Below are 17114 nucleotides of genomic sequence, written 5' to 3' on the forward strand. Positions count from 1 at the left end.
ACTGTTAAGGGGGGAGGAGGAGGGGGAAGCAGAAATTCAGTCCCTAAAATGCGGGTCTTCAGACCTGTCTGTACATAGCTACAACCAGATCGGAACAAGAACTTCAGCACAAAGTCGTGTTTAGGACATAGCAAGAGATGAGAGAGAGCAAATGTGGCAGGCGGCAGGATGGTGGGAGCAGAACTGCTACGAACCACGCACTGTGCAGTGTCCCTCGTGGCTTTGCCTCGGGCGAGGGAAGAGACCAAACGCCAGACTAGGCTGGTGGCAGGAGAGAGAAAAGCGGGAGGCATTCCCAGACAGAAACTGCAAGCAGAAAGTTACGGTGTGGGAGCAGAGTAGGCAGACACGCCAACCTGGGGAACTAGGAAGTCCCTTTGAAGTTGTTACTTCAAACAACCTGCCAATGCAAATCGGAGATGCCACTTGCAACAAGAAGTCCTGGGAGAAGCAGGGGTCCAACCAGTGCCGGGCCAGAATTTCCCTCACGGCATCCCTGGGCAGAAACGAAGGCTAACCACATCCTGCAGACAGCACCCTGTTTTGCTCCTCTGGAGGAGACAACGCTGTTCCTGGGAGGTTTAACCTGACAAACTCTTCGTATGCCAGCTTTCTGCAGGGTGATGCACCGGTTGCAGGTCACTGGGATCAAAGGGCCTGTGGTTTCATGACGCAAAGTGCTGAGGCACTATGAAGCCCAGCTGACCGTGTGGCAGAAATCCCTGCACAGTAGCTGGGGCTTGCTGGCTCTCGTATCACGCATCCACACCACCTGACCTCCAGCACTTGCCCCTCTGTTTTTCAGCAATTCCCTTCTTGCCCTTCCCCACTCTCCATGCTCTTAGGTCGCACCTAAGACCGCTGACCACGCGTTGTACTTTAGACGGCAGGATGGGCGACTGGTTTGGGTGAGGAGGTGCTTTCGTAGTGCTGGGTGGCATGGGTCGGGTCCGGCTGACATGGCCTGTGGAGAATCCCTGTTGTGCAGGGATCTCCTCTCAGGAGAAGCAGGTTGTGACTGCTGGGAGGCGGGTTTCATCTTCCCAGTGGGTCTGTTCACCACACACCAGGTCTGGATGACCGTCCTCTCTGCCCGAGGAAAGCCTCATCCCATGGTGCACATATAAAGCCACGTACCGTCAACGTCTCAGATCACAATAGGAGAAAAATTCTGAGGATGCTGACCCAGACACAGGAAAGGTGGAAGGGCCCGTTTTCTGCCCAGAGCAGAAAAAAAACCCCAAACTGCTGCTTTTTTTTTGCCCCCGCTTGCATTTCACCATGTGGTGAGAGCAAAACAAGCAGAGCTGTGACTGTGCCCTGGAGGGGAGAGGACAGCCAGCCTGTGGCAGAAACCGTTCAGGAGCCGGGAAGGAGAGCTGCAGTCATGAGAGCCGCCTTGGCAAAGCAGGCACGACACGTTCTTGAGTGGGCAGGACCTTCAAGGACAGCCCTGGAGCCAGGCCAGGAGGCACCAGCAGCCTCTGCTGAGTCTGTCTTGGCTCCGAGCAGGAGGTGACAAGGGTAGGGTGAAGGGCATCTCCTGCCACCTCCTCAGCACCTGCCTCCACCTTTACAGCCTGTCGTCCCCACACCTCCCGCCTTGGGGGTCTGCAGGAGGTGCTGCACGGACCCCTGGGGAGCTGTGCGGAGACTCGTGGTGTAGCACCATGGCCAATGTTTGTCCCACCTATTTTAAAGGTCTGTGTCGGGAAGTTGCACCATGTCCTTGTCACTTGAATTGGACGAGTTCTGCTTTGTTTGGTTGCTGGTTTGCTGTAGGTTTCCTTCAGCAGCTCTGGTGCTTGTCCTGCATGCTGTAGAAAGCTGAAATGGAGCAAGATGGAGATCAAGGCGGCGTGTGAGCTTGGACTGCCAGCAGCCGCAGGCCTCCATTGCGGGACAGGGTAAACTGCAGGAAAGAATGGTTTAATCCCTTCAATCTGAAATTTCGGAACAAGCAGCTTTCAGGGTTTTTGCAGAAAGCAGCCTGGCAGGGCATCCTCCACGCTGTGGCTCTCCAGCTTCTCAGGGGTGAGCAAACACGTGGCAGGATGACACCAGTGGCCTTGGCTCCGTCTGATGCCATTGCTTGCAGCCCTCCACCACCTGCTCCCTCTTGCTCTCACAAATCGTGTGCAGGATGTAGCAAGTAAACTGGATCATGGTAAGGAAGCAGGGACCAAACTGGGCGTGGACACTGAACAGAGACAAAGATGGGTTCCTCGGTCACCCGGCAGCTGCCTGGGCACTAAGTGAAGGCATTCTGATGCTGGCTGAGGTCACTGGTCAGGAGTCAGTATGGGCGGGGGCAGGCAGGGCAAGCAAACATTAGGAGAGGTGTGAGTGCCTCCGTGACAACCCAAAGAGGCCTGTGGTGGAGGACTGTCTCTGCCTGTCCATGGAGGATGCTTACCCTTCTCTCCAGCTGTGTGCTTGGTGGGGACCAGGAGAGCCCGGAGCCCTGCTGTGCCCTGGCCGCTGCCTGAGCTGCAGGTGCGGACTGGGGCGGCTGCCAAAGACAGAGTGGAAATGAAGCATCGCCCCAGGGTGCAAACGGTGCTCCAGCAGGAAGGTGCTGGTTTTTGCAGGGCTGATCCTGGGGAGCCATGGCTGGCAGGACATCAAACACCCTTGAGGAGCCAGCCGCAGCATCTCTGTCACACCAGGGATGCTGAATCACGTACCCATGACACGTGCCTGTCCTGTACCCGGTACCTGACCTGGCAGTGCCCGCTCAGAATGCTCTGCGCCCCAGCCGAGCCAGGTCAGCTCCACGTCCTCCAACACACAACTGAGCTGTTGCAGAACGGCGACCATACGTGCACTGCTGGAAGACGTAATTCTGCCTATTGCGCGTTATCGAGATGAGTATGAGAGAAGACAGAAGGTTGAAGCCTTCCTAGGGATTGTGCTGTGCGTTCCTTTGTCCCCTGTCCCCAAATGCACTGCTGCAGCCACTGGTGACTTCGCAGGCAGCAGAAAACTCTTTTCAGTGGTGCCCAGCGACAGGACAAGGAGCAATGGGCACAAACTGAAGCATAGGAAGTTCCGTCTGAACATGAGGAAGAACTTCTTCCCTCTGAGGGTGACGGAGCCCTGGCACAGGCTGCCCAGGGAGGTTGTGGAGTCTCCTTCTCTGGAGATATTCATGACCCGCCTGGACAAGGTCCTGTGCAACCTGCTGTAGGTGACCCTGCTTCAGCAGGGGGGTTGGACTAGATGACCCACAGAGGTCCCTTCCAACCCCTAACACTCTGTGATTCTGTGATTCTGTGAAAAGTGAAGGTGATGCTGGTTGGTGTTGGAGCTAAGAGGGTGACGCAGAAGGCAGTCCAGAAAACTGCAGATCTTGGTTACTGCCTTTGTTTATATGGAGTTGCTGAATTTTTAACAACGTAGTATGGTTTAAAACCAAAAAAACCTGCTGTGGGCATGCTGAGCAGTGGAGAGGACTGAGGAAGACAAAGGTGACAATGTTTTTCAGGAGGTGTAGAAAGGTTTGATTTTATTTGAAGTGTTCTGCTACGCCCAGCTTTAAATAAAATGCGCGTTCAAAGGCCAAGTTTGGGGTTTTTTTGTTACTGTGAGGGGGTGGTGACTTCAGGGCACTTTCAGCTTTTATCTTTTCAGGTTTTGTTTGGTTTGTGGGTTTTTTTCTTCCACTAAAATATAAAGGGTGAGAGGGCGTATGTTCCTGCTGCACTGAGCCTGCGTTTTTCGAGGGTAAATGGAAAAATCTGTGAGCAGCCCCGCTTTGAAGGCCCGAGTGTAAACGCGATCGAGGGGTGAGAAGGGATGCCACTGCTCGGTGGCCCACACCAAACCTTTCACGTAATAAATGGAAGCCGGAGGGATCCCGCATTCAAAATGTCGCTCTTTCAGGTAGCCGCCCGGCCGGGCAAAAGGCAAAGCAACACACCCTGACTGCGAACAACGCTCAGCGCGACGCCCGCTCCTCCCTCCGAGGTGCGGTCGCTATCCAGGCGAGCCGCCGCGCACGCTTTCTGGGAGGCGGAGGGGGGGGAATCCAGGCAAAGGAGACTCTTATGGGCGAAGCGTCGCTGGTACCAGCAGTGCTGGGTCGATTTTTAATGGTTTAGGAACGGAGGGCGCTTTCAGGGTTAGAAGGCTTTAGCAATGCATAATTAATATAAGCGCACTTCCGTTGTCCGCCGAGAGGGTAAGAAGGCCCCAGCTAACTTCTGAAGCTGCGGAAAGGTTGAATGAATCATTATGTACTCAACCGGTGGAAATTAGGTAGGAGCAAAATGAAAGTTGCCGAGAACGATTAATCCTGCTCAAAACTGCGTGGTTGGACTCTGTTTCCGAAGCCGCGTTTGGCGGCGTAGCAGAAGGAGCCCGTACGTGCCGGGCTGAGCCTGCCTGCCACTGGATTCAGCCCTCCACCCTTGGGAGAATATTGCACCCGCTGCAACCCCGGGGCCCGATTCATCCTCGCCCTTCCAAAAAACCCCTGAGAAGTTGTTCTCTGAAATTACTTCAGATTTTAAAAAGACGCCCGACAAGTGGTTCCCTGCTGACGGGGGAGCGGGGAGGGGGATTTCCTCCAAACCCATTCCCGCGACCTCCCTTAGAAATGAAACCACCGCGGGGCAGGCGAAAGCCGAGCGTCCTTCGGCGAGGCGAGGGAACCTCGGAAGGGCGAGTGAACTTTTTCAGCCGCGAAAGAAAATTTCCAACCCCCTCCCTTCCCCACAACCTCTGCGAGCGACTTTTTTTTTTAAATTAAAAAAAAAAAAATTGGGGGGCGGTGGTGTGAGGAGTGATGTTGGGGGAAATGGGAACTTTTACCAGGAGGTGAGGGTGCTCTCGGGGTGGGATGCGGGGCAGGGAAACCCCTCGAAACCCCGCACCGCCTCGACGGCCCCGGGGGGGGCGGCGGTGCCGAGGCACCGCCGCCCCCCCCGGGGCCGTCGAGGCGGTGCGGAGAGGCGGTACCGGCGACGAAAGGGTGTCGTTCCCGGTTGCCATGGGGAGGCGGGGAGGGCGGTACCGCCGCCGCTGCGCAGGGAGCAGCTGCTCCCTGACACATCCCCTCGCTGCCATATTGTGTCCGCGCCGCCGGCCGCACGGCTTCATGTCCGCGGTGAGTGGAAACGGCGCTCCCCCCCCACCCCTCCTTTCCCTCCCTCTCGTCCCCACGCCCGTTTTTGTCGCTTTCCCACCTTTTATTTGTTTAGTTTTTTTTTTTTTTTTTCCGGGGGGTTGGTGGGTTTTTTTTGTTTGCTTGTTTTTTGTTTTTTAACGCGCTGGAAGGGTTTCGCGGGGGGAAATGAGAAGCGGGGCGGCGGGTCCCGGTGCTGCTGGGGGGGTATGTGTTTGTGTGGCCGGTGCCCCCCCCACCCGGGGATGCTGAGCCCCACGCGTGGAGGCGGAGAAGCGACACACAGCCCCCCCCCCCCCCCCTCAGTGGGGAGAACGCGGGGCCGCGCCGCCCCCCCCGCCCCGGCAGCTCCTCCCCCCGGCGCGGCTCCGCGCAGCTTCCGCCCTCCCGCGCGCGGGTTTTACGCGGGTCACCTCCCCCGGCCCCGTTATTCCGGGGCCCCCCGTCCATCCCCTAAGCCGGCGGGAAGCCCCACGGGCGCGCAAAGTGGGTCCGTGGTGTGCAGAGGTGGGGGTCCCGCGTTTGGGGGGAGAGCGCTGGAAACGGCCCTTGAGGCGCGAGGCGGGGAGCTGCACGTGGCCCTGGGGAGTTTTCCGCCTTCCTTGGGGGGGGTTTGGGGGGAGCTGAGCAGCGAGGCGCCGGGGCGGCTGAGGAGCAGCGTCCCGTTGCCCGCCCGGCTTGCTCCTGCTCGGACCCGCCAAGACTCCCGGTTCTCCCAGTCCACACAGGAGCGCAAACCGGCTTTTGTTGGTAAAGATTTGGGTTCCGACAAGGCCCGAACAAAGAGTAAAGAGGACAAAGAGTAAAGCCAGAAAACGAGGGGTAACCCTGAGCGGGGCTCGGCAAGCTCGCCTCCACGCCTTGGTGGCTGCCGAAGGGTGGGCATCATGCGTGAAACATAAAGCTAGAAGTGCTGAAAGATGTTGGACTGGAATGCTGAGAAGGTAACTTGGTTAGGTTTGTGGCTAACTTGTGAAAGCAAGATGGTTTTATATATACTATCACAGAATGTTCAGGGTTGGAAGGGACCTCTGCGGGTCATCCAGTCCAACCCTCCTGCCGAAGCAGGGTCACCTACAGCAGGCTGCACAGGACCTTGTCCAGGCGGGTCTTGAATATCTCCAGAGAAGGAGACTCCACAACCTCCCTGGGCAGCCTGTTCTAGGGCTCCGTCACCCTCAGAGGGAAGAAGTTCTTCCTCATGTTCACCTGGAACTTCCTCTGCTTCAGTTTGTGCCCATTGCCCCTTGTCCTGTCGCTGGGCACCACTGAAAAGAGTCAGGCCCCATCCTCCTGACACCCAGCCTTGAGATATTTGTAAGGTCCCCTCTCAGCCTTCTCTTCAGGCTAAACAGGCCCAGCTCCCTCAGCCTTTCCTCATAGGCTATGCTACATATATATTATGCTACATATATATATATCTCTACACACTCTCTCTCCACATCTGGTTATTGGTGGACTTGCAGTTAGATGGACTTTGGTAACAGGTGGGTTGCAAGACGTTGATGTGCGAATTGCTTAACTTCTGGCGCGTTTCTTGGTTCAGGGTCTTTCTGGCCTCCTGGAAGTCTGTCGTGGTGCTCCGTCTGCTCAAGGTAAATGAAGCCGGCCCTGTCTCGTGTTGGAAAACTTGAACTGCTTTGCAGTTGTTGTCTTTCTTTTTCTTGGCAGGTGCCGACTCACGGTTCCCAAGTTCTGCAGGAGGTGGCTGGACACATCAGCTCTGAACCGAAAGCTGTACAGTAGCAATTAAAGTGGCACGGAGCTTGAGCTAATGAACTTAGCTGAGTGCTGGGGTACGTTATTTCTGAGCTCGGCCCCATGCTGCCACAGCGGTTTTGGCTTCTTCTGGGGGTTCGCTTGTGTCCAGCTGCGTGACTGGAGTTTCATGGAAACAGGGAGGAGATGGTAGTTCTCACTTTGTGTGTCCGAGTTGCTGAAAATACGCGTAGGACTTTTCTGTGCACTTAGTATTTTTTTTTAAATGTGCCCATGAGGTGAGCAGTGGTCACGCTTGCAGAGCGCGGTGGAGACGTGGCGTTGGCTCTAGCTGCGGCACAGCCCCGGGGAGCGGGGGGCTGGAGGAGCCGGTGGCACCGAGCCCACATCACCCCACGCGTGCGGCCCCGAGTGCTCCTGGGGACCTTGCCGGAATAATACTCGGTTGGTGTCTTTGTTGTCAGCGTCTTGACCGGAGGATGAAGTTGTGACCCTTTGGGTGCTGCCGCCAAGGCCGTGCTGGAGGAGCTCCGCAGGGATTGCTCAGCCCAGAAGTAAGATTTTCTTTTTTTTAATCCAGAAGGGACACCAACCAAAGAGCACGTTGCCTCAACAGCTCCAACTGCCACAGGTTTTCTGCTGGAGGAGCCTTCCCGTGTGCTGTGGGGAGCTCGGGATGGAAGGCACCAGCATTGCCAGCAGCTATCTCAGTGTCAGGACGTGCCAGTCCAGTAAGTAATGAAGCAGATAGAGGGACATGTCGTGGTCCCAGTCGTGGACTAGAAAAGCACTGCCTGGCAAGCAACCATAGTGCCTGGGAAAGAAGACAGAGGCTTTGGGGCACGTCAAGCTCATTTTTGCCATCTCTGTTAACCACAGGCTCTGCCCGCTCAACGCAGTCGGCTTGGAAACCTGACACGCTGGGCAGAGCCGGACTCTTTTGGTCAAGGAGATAGCTTGACACCCGAAGATGCTGTGCATGGATTTCGTTTAATCTGATGAGAGAACGGTGCAGTTCTTGCAGGGAAACACTGGCACCCGTAAAAACTGTGGAAGTTTTGACTCTGGTTTCACTTCGATTGTGATTCTGCCTTCCTCCCCTGCCGTTGTTCTGTGGCCACTTGTTGCTGGGGTTAAAAGGAGCTGGCATTTATGCAAGGAAATACTCCAGGTGCTCAGAAGATTTTTTCGAAACACAAGTTCGTGTTATTGGAACGAGGTGGACAGCAGGATTACAGCCGGCGGGGTGACAGAAAGTCGGGGTGTTGGGAGGAGCGACGGTGTGCCCACAGCTGCCGCCGCCGTGCATCTCCCACGCCGTCGCCTTCCACGGGGCAGTCTCACTGCACCGCCGCGGCGCAGAATGAGCTGTGTGAAATACAGCTTTCCTTTCCTGGCTGCAAATCAATGAAAAGCGGCCTTTAGTCCCCGTAAGTAAAGGCTGTCAGCGGGTGCGCACTCCCTGCCTTTTAGCAACAGGTGTAAATTGTGCCCGCTTTATTCCTTTGGGTTTTCTTTTTATGGCCGTGGCTGTTCCTCCCCCTGCCGCCGTGGTGAGGTGGGTTGTGTCTCGGCTCGGATGTAGGATGTGGCTGCATTGCCTGCAGCTTCTCTGAGGGAGGTGGATGGAGGCAGCAGGCGCCCGTGCCTCGCCGCTCGGCAGCCGAGCTGGTGTTGGGCAACTTCCTGCGCCGAGACGCTGCCGTCGGCGGCACTCGGTGACTCACGGCGGCGCGCGGCTGCGTCTCTCAACAAGCGCATGCTTGCAGGCTGCGAACCCCGTCCGCATCCCAGCGTGGTGACGGAGGGGGTCGGTCTGGGTGCCTGCAGAGCATCTCTCCCCGGATCCAGCAGCTTCTGTGGCTCCCAGAGAAGGCAACCACGAGGAAAACAAGAAAACCCTGAGATGCTGCTTCGCTTTTTTCCTGGCTGGACCTTGACGTGTAGATACATGTTTATTCGTTCCCTGTCATGTTAACACGTGCCTTCTGACTTAGTGCACGCTGTGTGATGGCGAACTCTCCGTCCCATTCTCACCATGCTGAGTAAAAGCACACAGCGGTGCTCCGAGGTGCTTGCAAAATACAATTTAAGTCAGCAAGTGGGAGACAGCTCGCCCATGCTTTGATAATAAAAGATGTCATACGGAAGAAGCACTGTCTGATGCCAGCCAGCGTCTTTGTGACCCCTGGTGCTCGGCCTGCTCCCTGTGAAACGTGACGGCTGCGGAAGGCCGCGGGTTGGGTCACGCTTGCTTTGGGAGCGCGCTGCTGGGTGCCCCTCAGTGCCGAGTGCCTGGAGGCCGGCGCGGTCGGCGCCCGGGAAGACTAGCTGTTGTGTCTGGGGCAGAAACACCCGCGGTACCAAACGGTTGCTTGCGTACCAGGACCGTTTTAAGAGAAGCCTGGAATTTGTGCAGATAAGATGATTTATACCAAAAGTCAACAATGTGGATTTTTACTATTTTTTTTTCCCCCTAGTGTGTTCAAATTTTTTTTGTGTTATGTTCAAACTAGACGAAGAGCTCCCTACTCTTCCCTGAAAGGTTAAGGTGTGTGAGAGACTCCTCTAAACTGGCTACTGCTGCTGCAGAAGTCGCCCCCCACCCCTGCCCCTCCGCACCCTCCATAAGGATGAGAGTGTAGTTTGGGAACGTTTTCACCCAGTTCCTGCTGGCAGAAGATCCTAACGTGATCTACTCGGGTCAGCGGTACCCGTGTACGTTGGATGACGTTGCAGGATGGTGGTTGATCGTCTGAGGTGGCTGACGCCGCTTCTCTGACTTTGCTAACGGGACAAGTTTGAAATGCAGGGCTGGGCTGAGATCCGGTCTACAGCCTCCGGCTGTGGCGCTTACGGCCGTGTGCGGGCCTTCCCCGACGGCCGGCGACAAACCTGGTCTGTGCGTTGCAGCCACAGACCCGCACGCCGCGATGTGCCATTGAATGAACGGTGTCGCTGGGTACCTTCGGCTTTGTTGGTGCGACCGCGTCTTCCGGCTGTTGAGTGCTGGGTGGGTGGTGTGCAGGTGATGCTGCTCGGTCCTCCTGTCACTTCGCTTGCGCATCTGGGAGTCCCACCAGCGTGCGCTGTACGAATTGCCATCGCCTTTTTATTGTGGACTTGCTGATGTGTGACTGGATGTATTCCCAGAGCCCATCCCCTGGAGCAGCTTATCTTGAAGCTCAGGCTTTGTTTCTTCTCACAGATTATTTTCATTCCTGCCTTGCAGTTTGTAGCTACTTATAGTTTCCTGGTTCACCTGTGGTCCCCTGCTTGCTTCCTTTCCAACACTCTCACTGGATTGCATTGTGCTTAGATTTGGGGCAAGTATATGGTTGTCTAAGAGCCACTTAGTGGAAGTGGAGATAGCTCAGTGACTGGAAAACTTGCACAAAGTTGCGCTGAGTGAGTGGGAACTGGGAAGCTTGCTGCCAAGCAGCAGCAGCAACCACTCGTCTCTCATCCTCTGCCTGTGAGGACCACCACTGAGCTGGTTATCAGCCAGTTTGGGTTGGTTTAGGGATGTTGAGTAGTCAAAAGTATGAGCTAGTACGCTTTTGGGCTTTTGACCGTGCCGTATGAGAAGGGTCAGATGGCATCTTGTACTTTGACGGTCTAGTTTTGCTAGCAAAGGTGCCTTTCTTTCTGTGTTTGGAGAAACTTCTACCTTCGGTGGACTTTCTTCTGAAGGTGTACCTCAACATACAGACCCTGTGTGGTTAAACTGAGCCATTTTTCCATACAAGAAAGAGGCTCAGTCTGGTTCTTCCAGTGTGGGGTCACCGTACAGAAGAGAAGATAATTTTATGCCACAACCATTATGAGCAGAGGGATTATTCTGATACGAAGTAATTTTGAAACAGGAAGCCAAGTTCAGCTGTTGTGGGGTACAATTAAGAGCAAGTTGGCCGGGGAGGTGTTCACGGTGAAGAGCATCGCTTTGCCGTGCCCGTGGCTCTGGAGGAAAACTTGCGCTTCGGGAGCAGGAGCTGGGAAGCAGCAGTCAGCGACAGCTTCACAATCACAGAGTTGTACTGGTAACGTGGCGGTGGCTTTGTGTTACGGCTCCAATGATGTTTGTAAATTAAATCTTGCAGAAGGGTCGCTTGGGGCGAAGCTTCAGATTGTTGGTTTTCAGCTGAAAAATGGGAGCTCTGGTACTTTAAGGCTGAAGAAGGCAGAAAAGCTGGGTGGGAAAGATAGCATTATGTTTTCTAGTGTTGGTAAATTGGTACTGATGCCAGCTGAAATTTAGCTATATTCACTTCTGTTTCAAGAGGATGGTAGAGAAACACGTGGAAGGGTTACCCTGGAAAGGGAGTTAGCATCAGAATTATTTTGCAAGGCATTTGCTCAAGTAGCTCACTTGTGAACAGATCAGTGGCTTACATTGTTTTTGCATTTTAGTCGATTTAGCAAGCAAGGTACTGAATTTAAGGAACATGACCTGAAGGCATCTTTCGAAAAGCTGCTGTTGGCAGTAAAGCATTTTTCTTAAAAGCACTTCTCCTCCCTCCACCCTTTCTGTGACACGAAGGGGTTTTCTTAATAGTTTAGATTTCACTGCTGGGGTTTTTTTTGCACTTCCCAGTTTCTCAGTTGGGCGGTTTTCGTGTACATGTTTCAAATCTGAGGCCCAGGGAACCCGATCCAGTAGTGACTGCAGCCTTGGGAAGGGCTTAGCGATCGCAGAGTCCCTCCAGCCAGCGCTGGAATAAATGTCCCAGAGGCTCCGGGCCGTCCACAGGGTCTGGGCTGGGCTCTGGGCCTGTCCGTGAGTTCGTGTATCATTTTTGTGTTGGGTATTTATTTCAATCACAAAACCCACTTGTGTGTGCGTGTATATGTGTACTTAATAAGAAAAAGAAAACTTTTTTCATACAAGTGAGCTCCTGGGTGAAATGTCACTCTTGCTCCCTGCCCTGCCCCGGGCTATGATAAGGGTTCGATCCCTTCCCTTATTAAATTTTACAGTGTTTCTTAATTTTTCCTGATACTGGACCCTTTAATTGGTTTTCGTTACCATTTGTTTTTGGGTTTTTCCCCCGGCCTTTGATTAGATCAGAGAGTGCAGGAGAATATTAACATTAAAGGGGCATTAAAATGGGAGAGCCTTGGAAGCATTTCAGCAAATACCTGGAAACCCTCTCTTCTCCTTTGAGCCTACTGATGCCAAGGTTAAAAAGAAACCCCCGAATTTACGGCTTGTCCGGTCCTTGGCTGGTTTTGGTTTTTTTTCTTTTTCAGGCTGGCTTTGAGAATTCGATAAGCTTCTTTTTAATGGATTTTTTGACAATTATTTTAAATTTCCCCCCACTTTGCAAGCCAACAGGAGCGGAAAGGGCCCCTCCTGCCCTGGGTGCTGCCCTGGGGGAGCATCTCTGAGTGCCTTTTGTCACCGAGGGGTGAGGCTGCCCACTCCTCTCCTCCGCAGACAACAGGTCCCGGCTCGCCGAAATCTATGGCCGAGAGGCGGTTTTGTCCCCAGGAGACTGTAATGCCTTTAGTTGTCTTGGATACGTGACATCATATACTGTTGTAATCAAATATAGGGCTTTTGCAGGACTGGGAGGGGGGATTTCAGGCTGACCTCGAGCCCGCCAAGCCGCCTGTGTGAGGTGGGCAGGGGATGGAGCAGCGCAGCCCGAGACAAAGGAGATGAGGGAGGGGGGAAGGTTGAATTAATGGGGGGGAAAAATGGGCTGCTGTCATGCTTCTAATGCTCCCCGTCAAGCGGATGTGGTGCGCTTTGTCGATGGGTTTTTGCTGGTGGTTGCCAGGATTTTTTTGTTGCTCTTCCCTCTAACGCACAAAAACTTGTAGCCGGTCTCTTGCTGTGTGCCTGCTGGCTTGGAATTTTATCCGAAACTTGTGTAGGCAAGTGGTGACAGTCATTTATTTGTGTAATTCTTGGGCTGTTTTAGCAACACGATGCCTACTTTGATATGTTTAAGTCAGGACAGTCCCTGGTGTCAATATGCTTCCCATAAATGCAGGGAGTATGAAAAATCATTAGAAGAGGTTGCTTTTGGTATAGTTGCTTGCATGCAAAAGCACGTACCCATCTTTTTAAAGACTCTCTCGGAGCCTGCTATGTGTTAGTACGGAAGTTGTGTGTGTGGAGTGCACAAACGCGCCAGTTCTGTAACGAAGGCTGCATGCCCTGAGCTTGTTGCAGAGCTGCTCTCATTAATGCAAGCGTGATGTGGCTAAAAATCTCTCTCTTCTCTTGGATTAAAATAGTATTCTACTCAACAATGTATAGTAAGATTTTTGTTATTGTTAATTTTTATTTTTTAAATCCAGAGGGAAGTTACTGCACAGTTAGCAGGTTCCAGGTCTTCCCACTACTAGCAGAGGTGACTGAGCTGCTCGGCTGGTCCTGCAGAAGTAAATAGGTATGTTTAGCTGCAGAGAAGGTTGTCCTAACCCGGGGCACTGATGCTATGCTGATGCCAAATGGCACCTTTCATCCGACGCTGCTGGAGAGTGAAGAAGGGTCAAGCAGCAGCTCTGCTTGTGCTCTAACTTGTCACAGATGAGGCTGTGGCATCTTTTAACAAAAAGGCTGAATTCTTTCTTGCTGGGTTGATGAGTCCAGGCATGGTGACCGTAGTACTGAAACGACGACTGTGCGCCGTTACCTGCAACGCTGCTGGTTTTAGAGAAGGTCACTTTTGGTGGGATGGAGGTATCTGCTACTGCTTTGTCCCCTGGACCTGGACTCTGCTGGAGCTTAGACTTCTTCAAGAAGGGCTGCTGCAAAAAAAAAGGCATGCTTGCCTGAGGATATGCCCAAGCAGACTTCCAGTGGTGTTAAACAGTTGGCCTAGGTTGAAGCAGCTTTGTCTTCATAAAATGCTTATGCATCAAAGTGTTCACTTCTGTGGCAGAATATAGCAGTGCTCAAGGTCTTCTGTAAAAAGAAAGTTATAGCTGGTGACGTATATGGGGGCGTGCAAGCCTGGTTTAACGCCAGATGTGCTCTGCTAGTCTGAGGAACTTCCAGCCCCCATAACTGTTCCCAAACTTAGCTCTTCAGTGAGTTTGAAAGAAGGCTGCAGAAAATATTGTCTTGTCTTGCGACGTTGAATCTCCTCATCTGATGTGTTAGTGCTTCTCTGAACCTGACTGCCACCTGGATACACCTGCAGCCTTAACCAGCCCCTTCGGACCCGGGCTGTGCTGTCTGGGTAGTGAGGGGCCTGGAAGAGCAGGACTTCACTGGACTTTGGGTGCTGGACCGGCATCTGTTGGAAGAGAGGTCCTCTCCTGGCTTCTCCGTGAGCTCTTGAGCGATGCCAAAAGTCACAAGACTGCTGGAAAGAAGGTTGTCTCTCTCGCCTCTTTTCTGATGCACCCTAACTTTTATTCGAGCACCCTCGGTTGACTTTGCAGCCTTTTAATCTTCCGACCCTAGAATCACAGTCCTCTGTCTGTAATCACCATGCAAAACAACGTGCACCTCCACTGCAGTGCGTTGTATTTGAGGAGCAGATGTTTTGGCTGGCTTTTCTTTTGAAGGTGCTTGCAGGAGGTGGATGCTTGAGTTCCTTAGGGTCTGGATGCTCCGTTTCCAGTTGCAAGTGTTGATACTAATTGACAGCAGCGTGCTGTGTGGCTGCCTACTTATTGGTAGGGCAAAGCACGTGGGACAGAGCGTAAACTGTTGCACATTTTTCAGAGGTGCACTTCAAGCGTTTTATTTCTGCATTTGGAGGTCGCCTTTTGGCTCTGCTTGCGGGGCTGGGGCTGTCCCCGTGGGAGCTGCAGCGAGTCTCTGGGCATTCAGCGCGCCAGCCGGAGAGGTCGGTTAAATGGTTGCCGTCTGCCATCCTCCTTCGGTAAGATGTGGCTTGGGGAGAGCTATGGGAGAGGGACAGGGAGCGCGTCTCAGCAGCTGAGCAGGCGCGTGTCATTTGGGGATGGTTTTCTTGCAAGGCTTTTGCTGCCCCTGGAGTAGCTGCAGAGGCGGGGAAGGTGGCACGAAGGGAATGAAGGAGTGGAAGATTAATTTCACTGAGTGGCTGTGAAACGCTTGTGTGGGCTCTTAACCCTGCCTCTCTGCTAGGTTTCCCCTCCCTCCCCCCCTCCCCATTTCACATTGGTGCTGCTAATTCAGGTTGGCTGGGAGCGCTGTGGAGAGCAGGTCCTAGTGGCTACCTCTCACCTTGTTCCCATCGACCCTTCTTGCCAGTGAGAAATGTTAGGGAAAAATCTGAGAGTCCAAGCTTGTATGGTTTTATCATGACGTCTGCACTGGTGAGCTTCTTCCGTGCTCTTTTCTTTTCACAGTCTGCTCCCCTTGCTCTTACTGTGGGTTTCCCACTGGGTCATCCCTGTCCACAAAACCCTGCTAGCTTATAGCAAAGACGGCTTCGGTGAATGGCATCACCCTTGTATAAAATATGAAACCCCAAATATTGGAAGTGGTAATCTTGAAGAGGACAGCTTGGAAGCTGTGTTCTCATAGTCCCATCTGCTTACGGCCAAGCAGAGCACACATGGGGAAAAAGAAATTGTAAACTTTGGATGTCATTAAGGGTCTGCATGAATGAAGAGGGGCTTTGGAGAGCACGCAGGCTGTCCACTTGTGTGCCACTGGAGTGTGTCTGAATCTGCTGCTGCTCCCCACTAGGCTGCTACAGGCAGAAAGCAGTGCTGGCTCAGCTGAACAGTTAGAGATGGTCCTATGGTCCACATGGTCCTTGTGTGCTTGAGAGGTGAGGAGGTCCTATGGGCCGCATGGCCCTTGGGTGCTTGAGAGGTGAGGAGGTCCTATGGCCCACGTGGTCCTTGGGTGCTTGAGAGGTGAGGAGGTCCTATGGCCCATGTGGTCCTTAGGTGCTTGAGAAGTGAGACATTAATATGTCTGTTAATGAGCCTGTCTGTGAGGTACCTCTTGGAGCTGTGGTGGTTGATCTTTGTCTAGGGGAAGGGCAAGCGTTTGATGGCTTTGCAGTCCTTTGCAGTAGGAACGCTGCCAATGTTGGTTTCTTCTCCAGACTGATGCAGCAGCAGGCTAGAGTAAACTGGACAGAATTAGAGGTTACAAGATTCTGGGATCAAGCAAAGCAAGGGCAGGTTAGCATGGTATAAAGCACTGTGTCGTTGGGGCTGAGGTGACGCTCTCTAGGAACACTGGCTATCCCCAGAAAGGCAGCACCAAAATTATCATTTGAAGGTCCTTAGTGTTACCCGTCTCGTTACTGCCGTTGCAATGGCGTTAAGTATTACTTCATTAAAATAACTCTTCCTGTTGCATACTCTGCTGTTTCTATATTTAAATTATCCCTGATGCAGCATTTAGACCGCTGGAGAACACCCTTTGAAAACCGCAGTAGTTATGGAACCGTGATTGTTTGGTTGGTTTGTTGGTTTTTATTTATTAGATGGTAATAGTCTAATAATGGCCTTTGTAGCTTTCTAGAAAAAATATTTTAATTTCTGCTGATGTGTTTATGTAGAAGATGTGTGAGGTGGTGAAGTAGGCACTACAAAGGTAATAAGAGACATTTGGATTTTTGTAATGTGTCTACTAAGAGAAATGTGGCACTAGCCTATATTATTACTGTAAGTATATTGGTTGCAAATAGTTTTTTTTAAAAAAGTAGGGTATTAATTATTCTGATGATTCTCTGCTAACACATAATAGTGTGCAAGCAAATAGTGCATTGACACCACAAAGCCTACCTGATTTTAAGTGCCAGTTTAATAAATTAATATGTTTTCCTTCCCTCTATATTTTTGGGAAGACTGTGAGTGTGCCCAGGCCATATTTGTCTTGTAAAACAGACTTGATTGCCCCGTTTCACCAAAAGGATAAATACAGTGACCTAAAACTTGCACGTGTGTGTGTATGTGCATGTGCATGTGCTTGATCTGCTGTGCTGATGGAAGATTTGCAAAGGGATATCTGATGCAACATGAACCGAGTGCTAAAATTACAAATACACGGCTGAGAGGTGTAAGCTAGTATGTAGCTGGCTAAAGAGGCTCTGAACAGGGCGTAAAAGCTAAGCGTTATAAGGAAAACGGTGCAGCTGGGGTTTGTCTTGCTGTAGGAATTTTATCACTAGCTCTTTGTTTGTTTTCTTAATTTAAGAAAGGATTGAAAAAATGACATAAGCATATGTATATATCGCTGTGTTTAAAGCCAGTAGTCGCTGACTGCCAGTATAAATCTGCTCTGACGGCTTGGGGGAGAAGTAAATTGTAGGGAGAGCAAAGCTATTTTTGACCAGCTATTTGAGCAGTTTGCTTT

At 52.5% G+C, this 17114-nt stretch overlaps 1 protein-coding gene across 4 annotated transcripts in view; it reads left to right on the forward strand.

The window, feature by feature from the left end:
• The first annotated feature begins 5055 nt into the window (after positions 1–5055).
• FOXN2 (forkhead box N2) overlaps positions 5056–17114 on the forward strand; it is a 36900-nt gene continuing 24841 nt past the window's right edge. For 2 of the 4 annotated variants that reach the window (XM_075413154.1, XM_075413157.1), the window contains exons 1-2: positions 5056–5110; positions 6800–6924. The gene's annotated coding sequence lies outside the window, so the exon portion shown is untranslated. Of the gene's footprint in view, positions 5111–6405; positions 6724–6799; positions 6925–17114 lie in introns of those variants that run through there. The other 2 variants (XM_075413155.1, XM_075413156.1) reach the window with 2 other exon arrangements.

This window comes from Opisthocomus hoazin, chromosome 2 (genome assembly GCF_030867145.1).
Source record: "Opisthocomus hoazin isolate bOpiHoa1 chromosome 2, bOpiHoa1.hap1, whole genome shotgun sequence".
NCBI lineage: Eukaryota > Metazoa > Chordata > Aves > Opisthocomiformes > Opisthocomidae > Opisthocomus > Opisthocomus hoazin.